Source organism: Pavona decussata, unplaced genomic scaffold, assembly GCF_977016875.1.
Source record: "Pavona decussata unplaced genomic scaffold, jaPavDecu1.1 SCAFFOLD_188, whole genome shotgun sequence".
In the NCBI taxonomy this organism is placed as follows: Eukaryota; Metazoa; Cnidaria; class Anthozoa; order Scleractinia; family Agariciidae; genus Pavona; species Pavona decussata.
In genome coordinates this window covers 277007-294011 of record NW_028145597.1, presented here as the reverse complement: position 1 = coordinate 294011, position 17005 = coordinate 277007, and the positions used below count along the sequence as shown (strand labels likewise).

The window sequence follows — 17005 nt, the reverse complement described above, 5'->3', positions numbered from 1 at the left end:
TGTTCAGCTAGAGTCCGCAACATCGAAAAACTGCTGCTCTTATAAAATTGGCACGAAAACACCGACGCGCTCTTCAGTTAATTCATTTCTTTACGTCATTCCACATATCTCATAATATCGTATAATTGTGCCATTCCGCACGTCATGCCACATGCAATTCCGCAAACTCATTCCGCCTCTTACCCTCACCGCATCTCGTTTCTGAAAAAAAAAAATTCTGTTCAAATTTGAGCAGCCTAAAATGATTGGGCTATTATAATTAGACTCTGTAAGCTTCACATACTTCAAGAATAACAACTCTTTATGCGGATAATATCAGTCATTGGATCAAAAAAAAGCAATTAAAACAACTACAATTACGAAAATTAAAAAAAAAAAAAAAAAAAAAAAGAAAAAAAAAACTAAGAAATTCTAGCCGTCACATTCTCGATTCTATAAATGTCTGTGTCCTGAAGGTCTACATTTCTTCTTCTTTCTCTGGAACCTCTAAGGCAGAGGAGAACCGAGTGGGAGGATAGCAAAGGGTACGTTACATGGTGCTGGCGTAGTCCTCTCCCTTCTTGATGGCGAGTAGTTCAGCTAGTCTGTTGTGGTATCTCTAACTGCATTCCTCGGCCATTCCGCCTGTGGTAGTAAAAAACAAGCTTGGCGTCAAGGTGCCTTGCTCCACCCCCACCACTCTGCTTGCATATTGGCGATTTTTTTTCATTCTCGTGTTGCCTCCTGAGATTTCCTTGAGACTTAGATCTCTGTAAGAATCTGCGTTAGGGTGACAAACCCTGACATCAAAGAATGCAGTCCTCTATCTCTCCCAGAAGCCACGAGCGCTAGTATCTAAACGCGCTTCAGCTCTGTTGGCGCCTCTGTTCAAAGTCTCTCCAGTGATTCCTGAAGGACCGGCTCTATTTCCACATCATTACACACCATGCTCAATAATAATAATAAAAATAATAATAATAATAATAATAATAATAATAATAATAATAATAATAATAATAATAATAATAATAATAATAATAATAATAATAATAATAATAATAATAATAATAATAATAATGGTCTTTATTTCTCATAAGGTAAAACCAGGAGCCCATGGGCTCCTGATAAAACTACATATCCTATGTTGCACTTTCTTAAAAGACGATACCAACGATTCCACCAGGCCAAACAAACCGCCCTAGCCTCCTCTGCCGACACAAACAACGTCTGCAAAGGAGGCTAAAACCGCCCCTGATAAATCTGTATTACACAGCATGGCAAAGCATAAATAAAATATTCATACTAATAAGACAAAGACAGCACAAAGCGGGAGAAACAGAACAGATAACTGATTTAGTCGTCTCCACACAAACACGTTTTCGTCAAATTGCTTAGGTGATTAATTTCGATTAAATAAGTTTGATGAAAGTGAAAATATGAAAATTCACACATTTAAACTGCAGAAGAAAGAACGAATAAGTGAATGATCATCGAGTTAACGTTTCGCAGTTGCGAAACGAAAGCCTGAAAAAAATTCAAGAAGTTTGATTCAGAATATCACATTTCTTTTTCGAAACGAAAGCCTGTACACAGCAGTTTTATTCAGAATATCACATTTCTCTTTCAATTGCAAAAGCTCTATGGAGCTCCGGGATTAGAAAGGAAAAACTTCCGGTTCGCAGTGGCGGCCATGCGATGTGTGCTACTGTACCGGGGAAAAGGGGTAAGGGTTATTTATTTTAGGTCTCAAGGGAGGGATTGCCTGCGTGGCCGACGTAATCGGGGAAGGGGAGGGGAAGAGGGAGCGAGGGAGGCGGGCACATTTTTCCCGCTAGCCACGCAGGCTAGGGAGGAATTTTTGTCATGAGTTTTGAACAAGCACTAATAGGTTACGTATCACTAAAACTGTTTTTTTTCCTAATTTAGTATCGATGATACTTCTGACACCAAGAAAAAGAGTGGAGCCAAGATAGACCCTTAAGGTAAGCCACATTTCAGATTACGAGGTAGCCTGCGAGTAAGCCCTTTTTCAGGTGAGCAGCGAGAGGATATAGCGCGAGCGGCAAGTGGAGATGACCTAAAATAGAGCTTGCTCGCAGGCTAATTAGGAAGTGATGATAACTCTCAATTAACAAACACTTTAATTTGCCGTCGGTGTGAAAAGTATTGATATCTATACAATTCAACGGATTCACAATTGACGCTATAAAAATTAAAGACAGCTTGTGCAACAAGAAATCATGGTCGACAGTGTCACTGGGTGAAGACCTTCGAAAAATCTAGCAAAGTAATTTAATAAGCCTGCATCTAAGAATGCAGTGGCTGTTGAATGAAGAGGTTTAAAACCTGATTGAGAGTCAGCCAAGAGACCGTGCTGGTTTGAGAATAAAACTGATTATAGACAATCTTTTCAAAGATTTTCGCGATTGAAGAAAGGACAGAGTTTAAAACATCTTTTTCATTAGCCTTATGAATCTGTATAACTTTTGTTAACTTTGAGCCTAAAGGAAAAACACTGCACAGTAATTGAAGCCTGCCTCCAGTTTATTAGGAAACACGAAATACTGTCTAGATAGTCCTGTTGCTTTCTCTGATGACATACCGCAAACTGTCGTTTACAAGCCCCCCGGTTATAGGCCCATCTACCTGTATTAACCAAAAAATACATCCTATCATGAAAAGGCCCCCTCTAGCTTTCCTTGTTTTGAGTGATATTAAGCACTTTCACAGAACTCTGTATACCGACTTCAAACAGAAAATTGGACAAATTGTTGCCGAAAAATAAGTTTATTACTCCCTTTTTATTATCTACTCTTTATATAACTACCATATAACTTTATTGTAATTTAAAGAAACTTTTCAATGCTTTACTTTAGGATTACTGTACAATTATTGTTCCAAATATTGAAATAAATTCGATTGATTATGACGTTTTAGTAAAGGTTAATTAAAAACCAGAAAATGGACACATATTTCGATCAACACTGTTATAGCTCGTTTCGAAACGGTTCTTTTATTCCGGTTACATAACCCCCCCTCGGATATACAAGCCCCTCCGTTTTGTAAGCCCATCTAAAGCCCCTTACAAGTTGTATAAGCCCAGGGGCCCGTTTCTTGAAAGCTCCCGTAACTTAATTACCGTGCCCGCTAATGTTTTTTCGCCGATTGCACAGTGATTACAGGCATGGCACTTGGTCAATGTTTTCATTGAATGATAAGATTTTAAAATTTAGTATTCAAAGCTAACAAAAATTGACGGCTCTGTGAATTAAGAAACATCTATCACCAAATACACTTAGCGGGCCCGATAAGTTACGGGGACTTTCAAGAAACGGGCCCCAGGGCTTATAAGCGGCAGTTTACGGTAGTTTTAATGATGTCAAGAATAAAGTTTCGCCTGGTTTAAGTTAAAAGAGGAATCATCCTTACAAATATACGTGTCGAAAGCGGAAGGTCCTTGTGAAATGTTGGAGGTAAGTCTAAGAGCTATTTCTGTAAACTGTTTATTGAAGTGTTCAGTGACTTCCTTGGCATCATTAATTGTTCCTTAATCTGTTTTCATGCGATCAACGGCTGGGTAAACTTTCTTGCTTTGAGACGACACCTTTATCATTTATGATATTCCATACTCTTCGAGTTAATATGGATTTGAATTTTACAATATAAGGCTTTTGTTTTCAGCCCGATTTCTTTGTTAACAATGTGTTTGCCAGCTCTATATTTTGTCCTGTCTTCGCTCAGTTCAAGTTCGTTTTGATGGCGTTTGACTTTAACACGTCTCTCTCTATGATCAGTTGCCTTGATACGAGAATTGATCCATGATGATAGTTTTGTTTCTCACTCGTGCTGGTTTCGAGTGGGACGTGCATGACGATCAACAACCGACAGAAACAATCTACATGTACTGGTCCCACATCGGATCAGTGTTATCGATATCTTGAAGTTTATCCCATTGTAGTAGGAATCCTTTCCCAGAACTCCCTCTATCTACAGGGCGGAGAGAGAGGGAGTACTGAGACAGGACTAATTGTAGTAGATGAAGGTCCTTACGGAATTTGTCAGCCCCAAAGATTCATGCTGTGACTATATTTTGCCTAGATTTAGTGGGAATGGCGATTTTTTTTTTGTTTGGCAAAAATCGAACCACGGTCACCGATACCCCAGTTTGGACTTGTGCATTTATGCTGATAAAATCAATCAATCAATCAATGACCTACTGTGGTGAGTAAATCGGTATAACACGCTGACAGATTTCAACAGACGCTTGTGGGGGTATTGTCTGTCGCAAAAAATAAGTCAGAGCCAGTTAAGGGTGTGTTCCTTTGGGATGATCCAGATCAGGATCAATGATCCAAGATCACTCGGATCATGGTGCATCAAAGGAACCGAGGATTCATTTTTCATATGATGGGTAAGGATTCATCGGTTCCTTTAATGCACCATGATCCGAGTATCTTGGATCATTGATCCTGATGTGGATCATCCCAAAGGAACTCATTGTAAATCTCCTAGAACATGGATCTCTTGTTGTTCCTCATCAAGTTTAGATAAATCGCTATTGGGTGGACTGTAACATTAGAAGGCTATAGGATTTGCTATTAGCTTTTTTTAATTTCAACACAGCCAGCATCAATTCTGAATTGTATCAGATATTACTCAGTTCGCTTCGCGAATGTACAGACAGACTCTACCCCCAAATCTATTTCTATCACATCTTTAGAACTCATTAACTCCCAGGTTCATTAAACGGTGATTGAATTGTTGCATTAAACCTGATATCATTTATAACTACAATAGTCTATCAAGGTTTAGCCCGGGATGGGGGGGGGGACTCTCATATGAAAGGGGCGGGGATGCTCGTCGTCTCGCTTAGGAGTGTGGATTTCGGATTTTAGTGTCACGTAGGGTGTTCTGGGTAAAACACCATTGCATTTAGCCGTGAAGGTCTCGTTTAGCACGCGAAAAGTTGCTGTATTTTTTATTTGTCTGTGTTTTAAAATGGGTTGTTTTAGGGGGTCAAAAAAGTTTGGGCCATGCCCAGATTGGTCTCCTTTAGGGGTTTAAAAACTTCCGACGAGCATCCCCGTCCCTTTCATATGAGAATCCCCCCCGGGGGGGTTTCGCTTCTCAATCCATACTCTAAGCATATCAATACGAGTTCTTAAATGAAACTATCCCACCATCTTGAAACCTCTAACTTTCAAGGGGAACGAGATTTAACTGATTTAAATGCTTTAGTGAGACACTCTGGAGTTTTGTTGTTCATAACTTTATGCATCAAAACAGCTGTGTGTTTTAGAAATCGATCTGATAAAGATTCATTTCCCTACAGGGGAGCAAATATTTGGATTCTTTCCTTGAATTTAAAGAATTCAGAGCTTCAAGTTAAAGCCGTCGCTTCAGCGATACCTAATCCAGTAGTTTTTATGATATTTCGTTTTGGCTATCTCTAAAAGCGGGAACGGGAAATACAGGAATGGCGGCCTGTTCCCTATTTTAGAGATAGCCTTTTTAAGATCAGGTTTTGTTTTTCACGATGAATACCTTACCAGAAAACACACTAGCTCTTCCACAATCCTGTACTGATAATCTAAAGAGACGTTTTTCATACTGTGAAGCTCAGTTGTGGAACAGAATTAAGGCAGGCGACTTTCTTCAGCAATTTTAGACTTAATTGAGTCGCCACAGTTTTAAGTTAATTTTATGTAAGATTTTTAACATGGCCCTCAGGAAAGACAGTCTTGAGTGGTTCCAAATTTTATTCTTTTATAATTTTTGTTGGGTAGATAGATAGTTATTTGATAATGATTAATAAAGCTGATGGAAATATCCTATCAGCGATGCTTAATCCACTTATCCACATCCCGCCTGACAAAACGCATAACGACTTTTTAACAACCAAAACTAAACGAGAAAAGATCATTTTTCCTTGACACGTCATGTTGGCGTCATTAAGTGGCTATGGTGTTCTTTATTGTGTCGTGTTTGTTCCCACTGGTGACATAAAGTCGAGGTTTATTTGTGTTCGCCTGCAGGTCTTTGCGTGACCTACTATAGTCCAGATGTCGTTGGGTCGGTAGCATGAACCACGCCTTAACCAATGACACAGTAATGAGTGAATATTTCGAACTCACATCGTCAACAATTCAATAATTCTTCTTTTAAAAAACCTGTTCGTTGTTGCAACGCTGTAAAAATGCATTGTGATGCGCTGTGACACGTTGGGGCACCTTTGATTCCTTGAGGCGATTGCTGTTGCCTCGTGACATCTCGTGGTTGTCCGTGACCCGTTAATAAGCTAAATTGTTCTAGAAAGGTGCCCTTCATTGCCGTTTCGCCTTCAAGGGAAAAAGAAAATAGAATCAATGAAGTCTTTTGCCACGCTGGGATGAAGGTAAAAGGTAAACTAACCTAATTTGATCTAACGTATTGAGCGACTCTAGTAAACCATAGGTGCCGCGGGCAGTAAAGCGGTGATACATGTTTGGTGTACTGAGACTTTAGTTTCAAGCAACTAGGAGTAATAATTACAGTACCCAATGGATAGGATGCTAGTCTTGATCGCAGGGTTCAGCGGCTTCCAGCCTATTTTTCTCAGGCTTCTCTCTCAGACTTAAATCCATTTATATATGTATTTAAGAGAAGAAATGTGGGTACAGAATTGGTACCAAAATACGGCGAGGTCACGTTACTTCGAAACAACTTTTGGTTCAACGAATGAAACATGTTTCACGACAAGAAATGTTCGCATTAATTAAGCATCACATGAAGGATCGCGTGAATCATGACCAGAACGATTTCTTTCCGAGTATGACTAAAACAATCTCACGAGGTAGATTAGATCCGAGCCGGACGTAACATGTTAAATGGTGACCAAGAACGGGGGAGGTGAGTGCCCCCAAAAGAGAAGGTGAATACAATAGCAAGCGTTAGTGGCATTTTTGGTTTAAGCGTAATTACAAAGATTTTATGCGTGTCTCGTAAAAATGTAAATGAAAATGCATTGTTTATCATAGTGGTATTGCAGCGTAGCTACTCAGTGTCCTCAGTCGAGCTGTAGTTTAAGGGCGTCCATCAGGAAAGGCCACCCAGCGAGAAAATTAAGCTAACATGGTTTGGTCTTTTTCGGATTCTTCAGCTGAACGGAAACTTATTCCTCGAACTTCCGAACCGTTGTCGGATTTCCGAAAATGCTGGCTGACCTGTTTTAACATTTTTAACGACGTGTTTGTCTCTGCGGAAAAAAAACAAAAAGGAATTAGTTTTTCTGCGCGAATGTTCCAGATGGCCTCACAATAAAGAAAACGCAATTATTTTATTTCTTTTATATTTTTTTTTTACTATTTTAATCCGAATTACTGAGGAGAGTGAAGAAAACGAACCATTTGGTGCTATTTTTAATAACGTTTTTATCGCAAATTGTAATAATTTTAAGTGATTTGTAATAATCGGTGTTGTACTCGATTTCAAAAACACATTTTCGCATTTCGTAATACGTAAACGACAATTCCCCTTTCTACAAGTACCCATCTCGTGACATAAAAAATATTTCAGTGCTTGCCAGTATGGCAAGGACTACTTACAAGTAGTCAACTGATCAGTTTTTTTAACCATGATATGAGAAATTTAATGCTTTGTGTTTTCGGATTGATAAAAATGTCGGTTTGGGTACGGAAAAAAGACCAGCTAGGATTTTCGGAAAGGCAATAAGACCTAAGGTTTTCGGGAAATGGACAAAAAAGTCCAAGTAAATTCGAGAAGACTCAAGTTCCCCCAGGATGACCGAGCAGATAAGAATTTTTTAGCGCCGCCTAATATTAACCTACAGGGCTTTAAAAGCACTCCAGATAGCCTAAACCGGCGTTTTAGAGCATTTCAGAGAAAACCTTCTTTGGGTGCTCTTGGTAAAACACTCCATCTGGAACACGAAAACCTGAGGTGCTAGTTCTTAGGAGAACATGAATTCTTCTGTTTTTCCTCTAATTATTATTCAACTGAGTTTAAGTGTTGCTATACATGTATTCAGTAATAATGGTTGCCAGGCATGAATTCCAGGCTAATAGCTGTAGCTAATTGAAATAACACTTGTCGAGTTTTGTGATAGGTCCTGAATGGAACAATATTCTGTTTCTTTCTAACCAATAGTAGGTGATCATCTCGTGATGGAATTAACAATTATTCCACGAGCGTTAGATATGAGATAATAGCCAACGAGGCGCCGTGACTGTTCTTATATCCAACGTGACATGCGTGAGTTGCGAGTTGCACCTGATTTCGTCTTGAAAATGATGGCCAGAAGACAATTTAAGGTCAGTAAAATTTTGCCAACTTTAGCCTTGATTTTCTCCAAGAATTATTGATCATTTGAGAAGCCATATCAAACACTCGAAAGTGTGTTCGCGCCTCGTTTTTTTTCAACCTGTTTCTCAGTGTTTGGATATCTGATGAAACACATCTTCTCGTGTTTGATATATTACATAGCCTACGAGGCGCCGTGCGTGACTGTTCTTATGTCCAACGTGACATGCGTGAGTTGCGAGTTACACCTGATTTCGTCTTGAAAATGACGACCAGAAGACAATTTAATGGCCGCTCTTCCTCGGGCATGGTATATTCACATAGCAATTATTCCACGGGCGCGCGTTGGATATGAGATGATAGATAGCCAACGAGGCGCGAAGCGCCGAGTTGGCTATAATCATCATCACTTATCCAACAAGCACGAGTGGAATAATTTTTTATCAAAAACAATCAAGAAATATTGTTAGATCATGCTGTTTTCGCTGTGCAAGAACAACCAGCAGACAATTTAATGGTCGCCATTTCTCGGCCATGGTATAATGGCTCATATACCATGGTCGCTAAGCCAATCAAAACTCTTGAATAGCTATATGTAACGATCCAGATTTTTATAATACAAAGCGTGTATTTCAGGGCTTGCTTTGCCAACATCACGAGGGCTATTGAACCGATCAGTTTTTTAAAACACAATTGAACGCTAAAGCAAAGCACGCCGCCGGGAAATGACACCCGCGTGAAAACACATTGAAAGTAATCAGTCTAGGAGAAAAGACAATCTCTATTCAAAAGCTATTTATATTATTCAAATCAGTGTAAAACGAGCGTCGTTTCACCATTCATCTCATACTATCAGATAACACGCTTGCAGGGTTGTTGAAAAAAAAAAAAAAAAAAAAAGGCCGGACCATTCACACTGTGAGCGAGCTCTTGCATGGAAAAATGAGGGTCACTCTAGCTGATAATTGGCCAAAATTTTATCTGATAGCTGTTAAAGGTTACGAAAACTGTTTGCTAAGTAGATGCCAGTCTGTTTCTTCTCCTAACCGGGTTCTGTCACGATCACGCGATTTCTTGCGAGCTCCTCGTTAATTTTCTAATTTGCATAATTATGGTCGCTTTACGCGCGTGATCTGAGAAAAAAAGATGTGGCAATTTTTATTTGCCCGTGTAGATGGCCCGACAAATATTTGTTGTTAATTTGCGTTAGTAATAATTTCGAAGAGCGGAGATGACCATGGAAAGGCAAAAAGCAAGATGGCCAAAGTCAGAAGACGGGGCAGACGTTGAAAAAATTGTCACATTTTATGTGGCATCTCGTCTACTTGGACAATTTTTATATGTGGCAATTTTTATTTCCCACATGAAAACTAACGCACCAGCTTTTCAGCAAATGCAGTTGTCACATAAAAATTGGTCATTTCTCATCATTTACACTAGCCTCCCAGTCCCCTAAAAACGACTGCGTGGGAGGCTACATCTACACGGGCAAATAAAATTGCCATATAAAAATTGCTCGTGTAGACGGGGCTTAAAGTGCCTATAACGGAATTTTTTTTATTTTCTCATCTGAATCTTTACATTACGCGAAGAACGTCCAAGAAAAAATTTTTCGATTTGCATGAAAGGCGAATTTTTTATGAATTTTACAAATCTTTAAAATCCTATTTTATTGCGGTCCACCCGCCCCGCTGATGAGAATGCCGACGGGCTCACAATAGGGCCAGGTGACATGGTCTGTGACGTACATTCAGGAACTCTCGAGTCTATGCACTCACTTGACCTTCAGTAAGGTACATTCGAGGCAGAAAGAAAATCGTCAGATTCACCGGTAGGAAGGAAAAACTTAGCTCGAAATAAGTATATTCCATGGCAGAAAACTATCTGACACGGAAAGTGAGCAAACCGCTGAAGAAAGCAGCTAGGACGAATTTGAAAGCGTCGAAGTCGAGGCGATAGATGGCGTCCACGAAACAAGTAATACGTGTGAAGATGATGATACACTCAAACCGTACGCGGACGAGCCGATAGCAGACGAAGACTGGCTAAAAAGATATCGCAAGGAACAAGAGGAGAAGCGACGACTCGAGGAAGATTTAACGAAACGCTTGGAGAATAGAGTGCGTGTTAGTGGATGGTAAAGTTCTCACCTTGCATTTTGCAAACGCGCTCTTCATTATCATCTGTCAAAACTATGGCCAAGTACTCACATACATTCGAACGAATTATTTTCCATGTAGATGTACTTGTGGTAACTGTAGCCGTGATCTGCTAGCAAATATCAGCGAGTGCTACTGCTACAAGGAACTCGAAGGCAATTGGGAAGCGCTGACTAGCGACATTGTTCTCGCGGAACTACAGGAAGGACACGTGTTGAACTGTGATAATAATAGCTTGTCTCGTTCTCTGAAATTTCGGCCGTAAATTTAATTGTAGGATGGAAGTTGTTAGCTTGTCCAATGAACAGGTTAATTTCCTTTTTGTCACTGTCCCACAGTTTACGAAATCCATGGTATCTTTTAGGCGCATACGTCTTGCGAAATGTTCGAAGTCTAACAAGAGTTGGAGTCATGTAATTCGTGTCACCGGTGTCGGGACAAATTTGAGCCCTTTAGAAATAACGCTAACAGGCTGTTGCTAAGTTGTTTGTTTGAAAAATTCTTCATGAATTTCTCGTGTTTTTCTCTTTGTGTCTCAATCCGTTTTTTAGCCAATTTTTTTCTGCGCTCTTTGCGCTTGTTATTTGTTTTGTGCCCTGTTTTTATTTTGAACCCCCGTTGTGGTGGTTAGGTTTTCAGAGATAACGCTGTTATACTTTTCAACATTTTTATTGTTTGCAGAATTCTGCAACACATGTGTGTACAATATTTGTTTGAGCTCCTTCAATTCTTGCTGCAGTTTATCTACCCTATCTACATCGTGGTTTACAATGTTTTCTGTGTTCGCCGAGTGCGACTGTTCTCGCATCGATCTATTTACATCAGTGGTAGCATTTGTGCTAATATTTTTTGAGAGCTTGGTCTCAACGAAACTTCGCGGATCTCACGATCTATGAGAATATATACCAAAACAATTACGCCATATTTTATAAAACTTGCGACTGAGTTAACAGTGAGGTCAAACTATAAACCTCAGAAGGTTACAACGCTTAGAATGTCACAAGCGGGTGTGAATATTCAGCATCGAAAGCTTACCATTCGCTTTTCCCTGCTCCTCTTCGAAGGTGGCTCTTGGTCTTCGTCTTCCTTTCGCTTAGCTGTTTTAAAGGATAAACACAAACGCGATGTCATCCTACTTCAGCTCACGTTTTAAGTTTAAACCTGAATTCATCAGCCTTGTGAAATCCTCGTCATTGAAGTCCATCGAGCGCAAGGACGAGGTCTTTCCAGGCGCGCGTCCACATCTTCCTCCGCTTCAGCATAAAATCGATCCATTTCTTTCGCCTCCTCAGTCTTTGCGGGCATGTGGTGCCAAAGAAAGGAATCCTGTGCATGCTTATTCCATTCGCTTCGTCTTTGATGTTTCCACATCTCGCTGCGACACATCTTTCCGGCATTTTCGAGAAACGTGCAGAAATACCGCGACTTGTTTTCAGTGAGATCCAGAGAAAGGCTGAAGTCACGTGTTCCTGAACCTACGTCACAGCTCTTGCTAAACCGAGAGGAGACTTATGCGAATGGTGGGCCAAAATGACGGCAAATTTGAACGTCTTATAAAATTCATAAAAAATTCGCGTTTTATGCAAATCGAAAAATTTTTTCACTGAAGTTCTTAGGATGATGTTTAGAATCAGATAAGAAAATAAAAAAATTTCCGATATGGGCACTTTAAGTGAGCTGAGGTTTAAGAATAGTCATTATTGGAATTTTAACTCACAAACAACTTGCCAATGCCTGGAATATATAAAGGACTGAAAGAAGATGTCTCCGAGTTTCACAAGTTATTTCTAGAAGCCGTGAGGTCGTTAGAAAATGAGAAGCAGTGTTCGTCAAAGTCTCGAAGGAGATTGGAATCACGCGAAAGTTCTTCGGAAATCTTCGGAGATACTCGACACTGTTCGGCTAATGACGGATACACGAACATTCCTTCGCCTGCAAGTTAATCAACCGTACGCCTACCTAAAAGTTTCTATGCTTAAGATGCGCCCATTTCTAAACTATGAAAGAAGCTACAGAAAGAAATAGCACAACAACAGGCTGTATTTTGATCGATAAGTATAAGGCAGCATTAACCTAATCATAACCGGTTCACCTGCTGTTCATGTAAACATGCTCTAACTAAACGAATTCAAGCGCTGCATTACCAAAGTAAACTTCGATCCCATTGCAGCTGTGATCAAACAGAAGGATAAAGGTTACGAATATCGTTCACGAATATCCTTTAATGTGCGAATATTATGGAAATAGAATTGATTATTATTTTTTGAAAAAACATTTAAATCGAATCTAGTAGTTAAGATTTGCGTGAAGTCGAGAAGTACATAGATTTAATGGATTGTATATATGTTTTAGTGTTTCTACAGTCATTATTTGTCATTACCGGTATTTTGTGTTCGTGATTTGTTTAAATGCACGACCCCACCAGCTTTGCTGATTGATTTTAAAGTCAATACGTTATTCAGTTTGAGTTCCATTAAGCGTGTTACCAAAGTTAAGTTAACTTCACTTGAAGCGACTTCTTTGAAGGCAAGAATTTTAAACCGTGCTTGACAAAACAGCTTTCAAACACGTTTTAGCTTCTGTGTGAACGGAGGAATTATAAAAAGTTTGATATATTAAAGGTAGATAAGTTAAGTTGAGCGCGTGTGTGACACGAACAGGTATTTAACAAAAATATTTAACCTTTGGAGCGAACGAGCTTAGGTTAAGGTTTTGAGGCCATTGGTCTGCTGTTCCAGCTTTGAACACTGTCACAGCAAGCCGGATTTAATGTGGTACATCAATGTTGAACAAGAGAATTAACTCTGCAGTGAAAGTACAGCTTTCAGTGAAAGAGCTGAAGTGAACCCATAAATTTCCAACTGAGCGTTAGTCTTTAAAAGGAAAGGGAAACCGCCTGAGGCAAAGAAAACCATGCGGTTCCTCATTTCCTTTTAACGGAGTAACTGTGACTCAGTTGGAAATTTGATATATGGGTTCACCGGCAGCACTTTAACTTTCACTGCAGGGTTAATTTTCTTGTTCACCATTTGTGTCATTGGTGATGCGTGGCACATCGTCACTCTCACATTCTGAGGACTTGCTCCCGTCTGGATTCGTAGTTCAGTCGATAGAGCAACAGTTGATCTAATCGGACGGTCATGGGCTCGATTCCCAACGAGGTTTTAAAATTTTTTCTTTGCTTCGTGTAGCTTCTCATTTCCTTACCGTGAGGGCTAACACTCAGTTGGAAATTAATTAGTTCACCTCAGCGCCGGCTTCAACTCTCACTTCAGAGTTAATTGCCCCGCACAACATTGATTTGGTAGGTGACTTGTAAACGGCTGAAAAGATACGCTCACAGAACTCACCAATTCTTCTTGACTCTAAAAATCTCCAACAATGTTCTTGAAGATTACAAACAAGATAACAAACCAAATGATTGCATTTTTGCGTGCGGCGTTAAAACTGAACTCAAACTGAGAACTGAAAAAGAACAAAAACTTGTTACTCGACCGTGATCCATCTTTCTTCTTTTGCGGGGGTCGAAAGTTACAAATGGTCACTTAAATCGTTGCATGTTTAACACCATGGACGTGATAAATTCTATTGACGATTTGCTTTTAGATTTTTCACCTTTCAATGTTAAGTGTATTCAGCTTATTGTTGAAGATTTTTAATTGTTGGCTAATGGCTTTGCATGGCTTTGGCCAGTTTAAAATCGAGAATTTGTCCGTGCAAATTATGGGCGAACAAACAGGAAACCAAAAAATACTGCCTTAGGCTAATTACGTCAGCAACTTTGAGTCTCACGTTAAATTAAAGAGCTGCTCGCACTGCCATGTTAAGGAAGTGAAAAGGTATTTTATATGACGAACCATTACTGTCGGTTCACAACACTGTTCACCCAGAGCTGACAGTTCGGTTGGTTTTAAAAACAAATTACTGCTCGCCTTGTGTATTACGTTTTCTTTTGGTTTAAACTGAATATTTCATATATCTACGTTGAGCATGACATTTCTTTTTTTTAATTGATCTCCTCATCTTAAGCAAACTTTTATCTGTTTTTTTACTATAAATGATATTTTGTAGCCAATCATAGTCAAGTTTTCAGAGATGTTTCTTGCGAACGCAGAAATCGACATCGACATAAGCGAAATGATCACATGTTTAATCGTCGGAGGATCGCATTAGGATCTTTTAAAATTAAGCTTCAGTATCTTTCACGAAAAGCTTAAAAAAAAAAGCAAGACCGGTGATCCATCCCTATTTTCTTAATTTTCTTTTGTTCTTTGTGGAAGTGCTACGGAATATTAGCCTGTAGTCTTTTCACCAGCCTTCATCCAGAAAATTTCTTTTTCATTCACCCAGAATCGATAGTTTGGTTTTATGAAAAGCTTACAATGTAATCCCCACAAAGCCGATTGGAAAGTTATTCAATTGTCTAATTAACTTTTCTTAACTGATCACGGGGAAAGTCGTGACTAGTGCCGGCCGCAGTCGGTTTGCCCGTACGTCACTAGAGAAATATTGAAGTAATTTGGATGAGAACTAAAAAAGGTTGAATGAGATCAGAATTTTCCCAATATGAATCCAGAAAGTTACAATCGTAGTCACAATTCCTTAAAAAAAAAAACCATCTGGCTTTCCCATTCAGTTTTTATTGATCGGATTTTAACAGTTTCAGGTGGCAAGACCTGCATTGAAAAGGGAGAAAATTTGCGACAGAGATTGTAATTTCAGTTTTTTTATCATTTGCCGTTCACATAATGCTTGCTTGCCGCACAACTTTTTATGAGGTACGACGGCAACGACAACTTTTTATGAAGTACGACGGCATTGACCAAGTTCAGAAATGTCATTTTGGCAATTTCAATTCACTGAGTTTGAGGGCTTCAATTAATGATTCTGGCATCAACTGTGGTTTGCCCTATATTTAGCAAGAGCAGAACAATAGAAAACGATTTTTCAGCTTTTCCAGCGAAAACACAGTTTGTGCTACTCCGAAAAGTTTTGTAGCCGCATTCGGACGGTTATATCACTGCAATATAGAGAATTTCAGCTTAAATGATTTTGAACTGACTAATAATGCTGCTGTAGCGCCGTTCATTTCCCTTTTTAAGTTTTGGCAATCTCAGAACGGAATCAAACTACTATTTCTATGATATTATTATCTAATAAAGATCATAGCACGTCTCAAGTGGCTGAAAGAAAATTTCGTGTTCTACGCCATTTCGGGAGCCGAATGACGCGCCGGCTAATATGATGTTTATCGGGTATAATAAGGACAGAGAATGTTTTTTTTTTCCGTTAATAATGTTAAGTCAGGATGAGTCAGTCATACTGATAAAATTTTTAAATAGCTCTCTTGTCAAAATGTGACGTTTGGTCCAGTCTCTTGGCATCAAAACTGACCTTTGCTCTGTCGTAAGCACTCACCGTATTGCCGCGGCGCCCTTTCATATTTCCTCGTTATCCGGCCATTAGGCTGAGAAGAAGGTTTCGTCCCCCACGTGCATGTTGTTGATTACTCTTCTAAGACTAGGTCAGGCAGTAAAAAGTTGAGATTTAAAAAAAAATTTAACCAGAGGGCCAGTCTGAACCCGCCAACGAGAATTAACATTTAAGCAAAATACTTTAAAACATATAATGTTGTCTTCTGTGTTTCAAGATCCTTTTCTTACCCTGCAAACTGACTTATTTGTGCAAGCTAATACAGATTGATCTGTTCGGATGATTCAGCAAAAAAATTAAGTCGGAGAAAGTTTTAGGGAATGCCGAATCTTATTCTCCAAATTTACGAGCTGTTGTTGGAACTACAATTATAATGCTTGCTGACCTTTTTTTTCAAATTTTAATGACATATTTCCCCCTTCGAAAACTAAAGGAATACGTTTTCCATTGTTAAGAAGATTTGAGCTGACGTTCTGCCGAAGAAACTGTGGATTTTCCTTTCAACTAAACCCGAATTTCTAAGGCGATTCAAAGGCCTTCAGAACCGCGTACATATACCAAAATGAAATGTTGAGTGCCCCTGGCCATTTTGAAAACAAAACCTTACCTTTCCTTCCGTTGTCTGAACAAAATTCAGTAATTCATATGGGGAATAATGAATACATTTATTACATAAAACACCTCAAAGATGTCTAGTTGTTGTCAAACGTTTGAGTACGGCAAAACTGACGAACATGGGAACCCAGTCTGATGTGAACATCTACGGGCGGGCCATGAAATTGTGGTCGTATCAATGTGGCGGACCCATCGGTCTTATTAACAAGGCAGTCAGTTAATTATTTATAATAGCCTAGAAAAAAAAAGGTGAGAACAAACAGGAGAGGTACAAAGAGAAAAACAATATTGGAAAAGCTCGTTAATTAGAGGGAGAATTACAGGAATAAGCGTGATTCTGTCCCCTAAAACGTTCGGCAGCTAGCTGAAGCATCCGAACGTTCCAGATAAAACTGTGTACGCTTTCACTAACAAGTATTCTTCAAAATGGTACAAACAATCTTGGAACAAAGGAAACAACATTTTAATTATTTTGCGGCTAAATGCTCTGGTTGGATGCCATTGTAAAGGTTACCAAACAC

The 17005-nt window shown here is 39.3% G+C and overlaps 1 protein-coding gene across 7 annotated transcripts in view; it reads left to right on the top strand.

Moving 5' to 3' along the window:
• Positions 1–17005, top strand: part of LOC146462424 (rhodopsin, GQ-coupled-like) — a 37426-nt gene that overhangs the window by 9496 nt on the left and 10925 nt on the right. For 2 of the 7 annotated variants that reach the window (XM_085085651.1, XM_085085650.1), the window contains exons 2-3: positions 1906–1961; positions 3364–3452. The gene's annotated coding sequence lies outside the window, so the exon portion shown is untranslated. Of the gene's footprint in view, positions 1–1905; positions 1962–3363; positions 3453–6106; positions 6381–8188; positions 8289–17005 lie in introns of those variants that run through there. The other 5 variants (XM_085085653.1, XM_085085652.1, XM_085085649.1 and 2 more) reach the window with 4 other exon arrangements.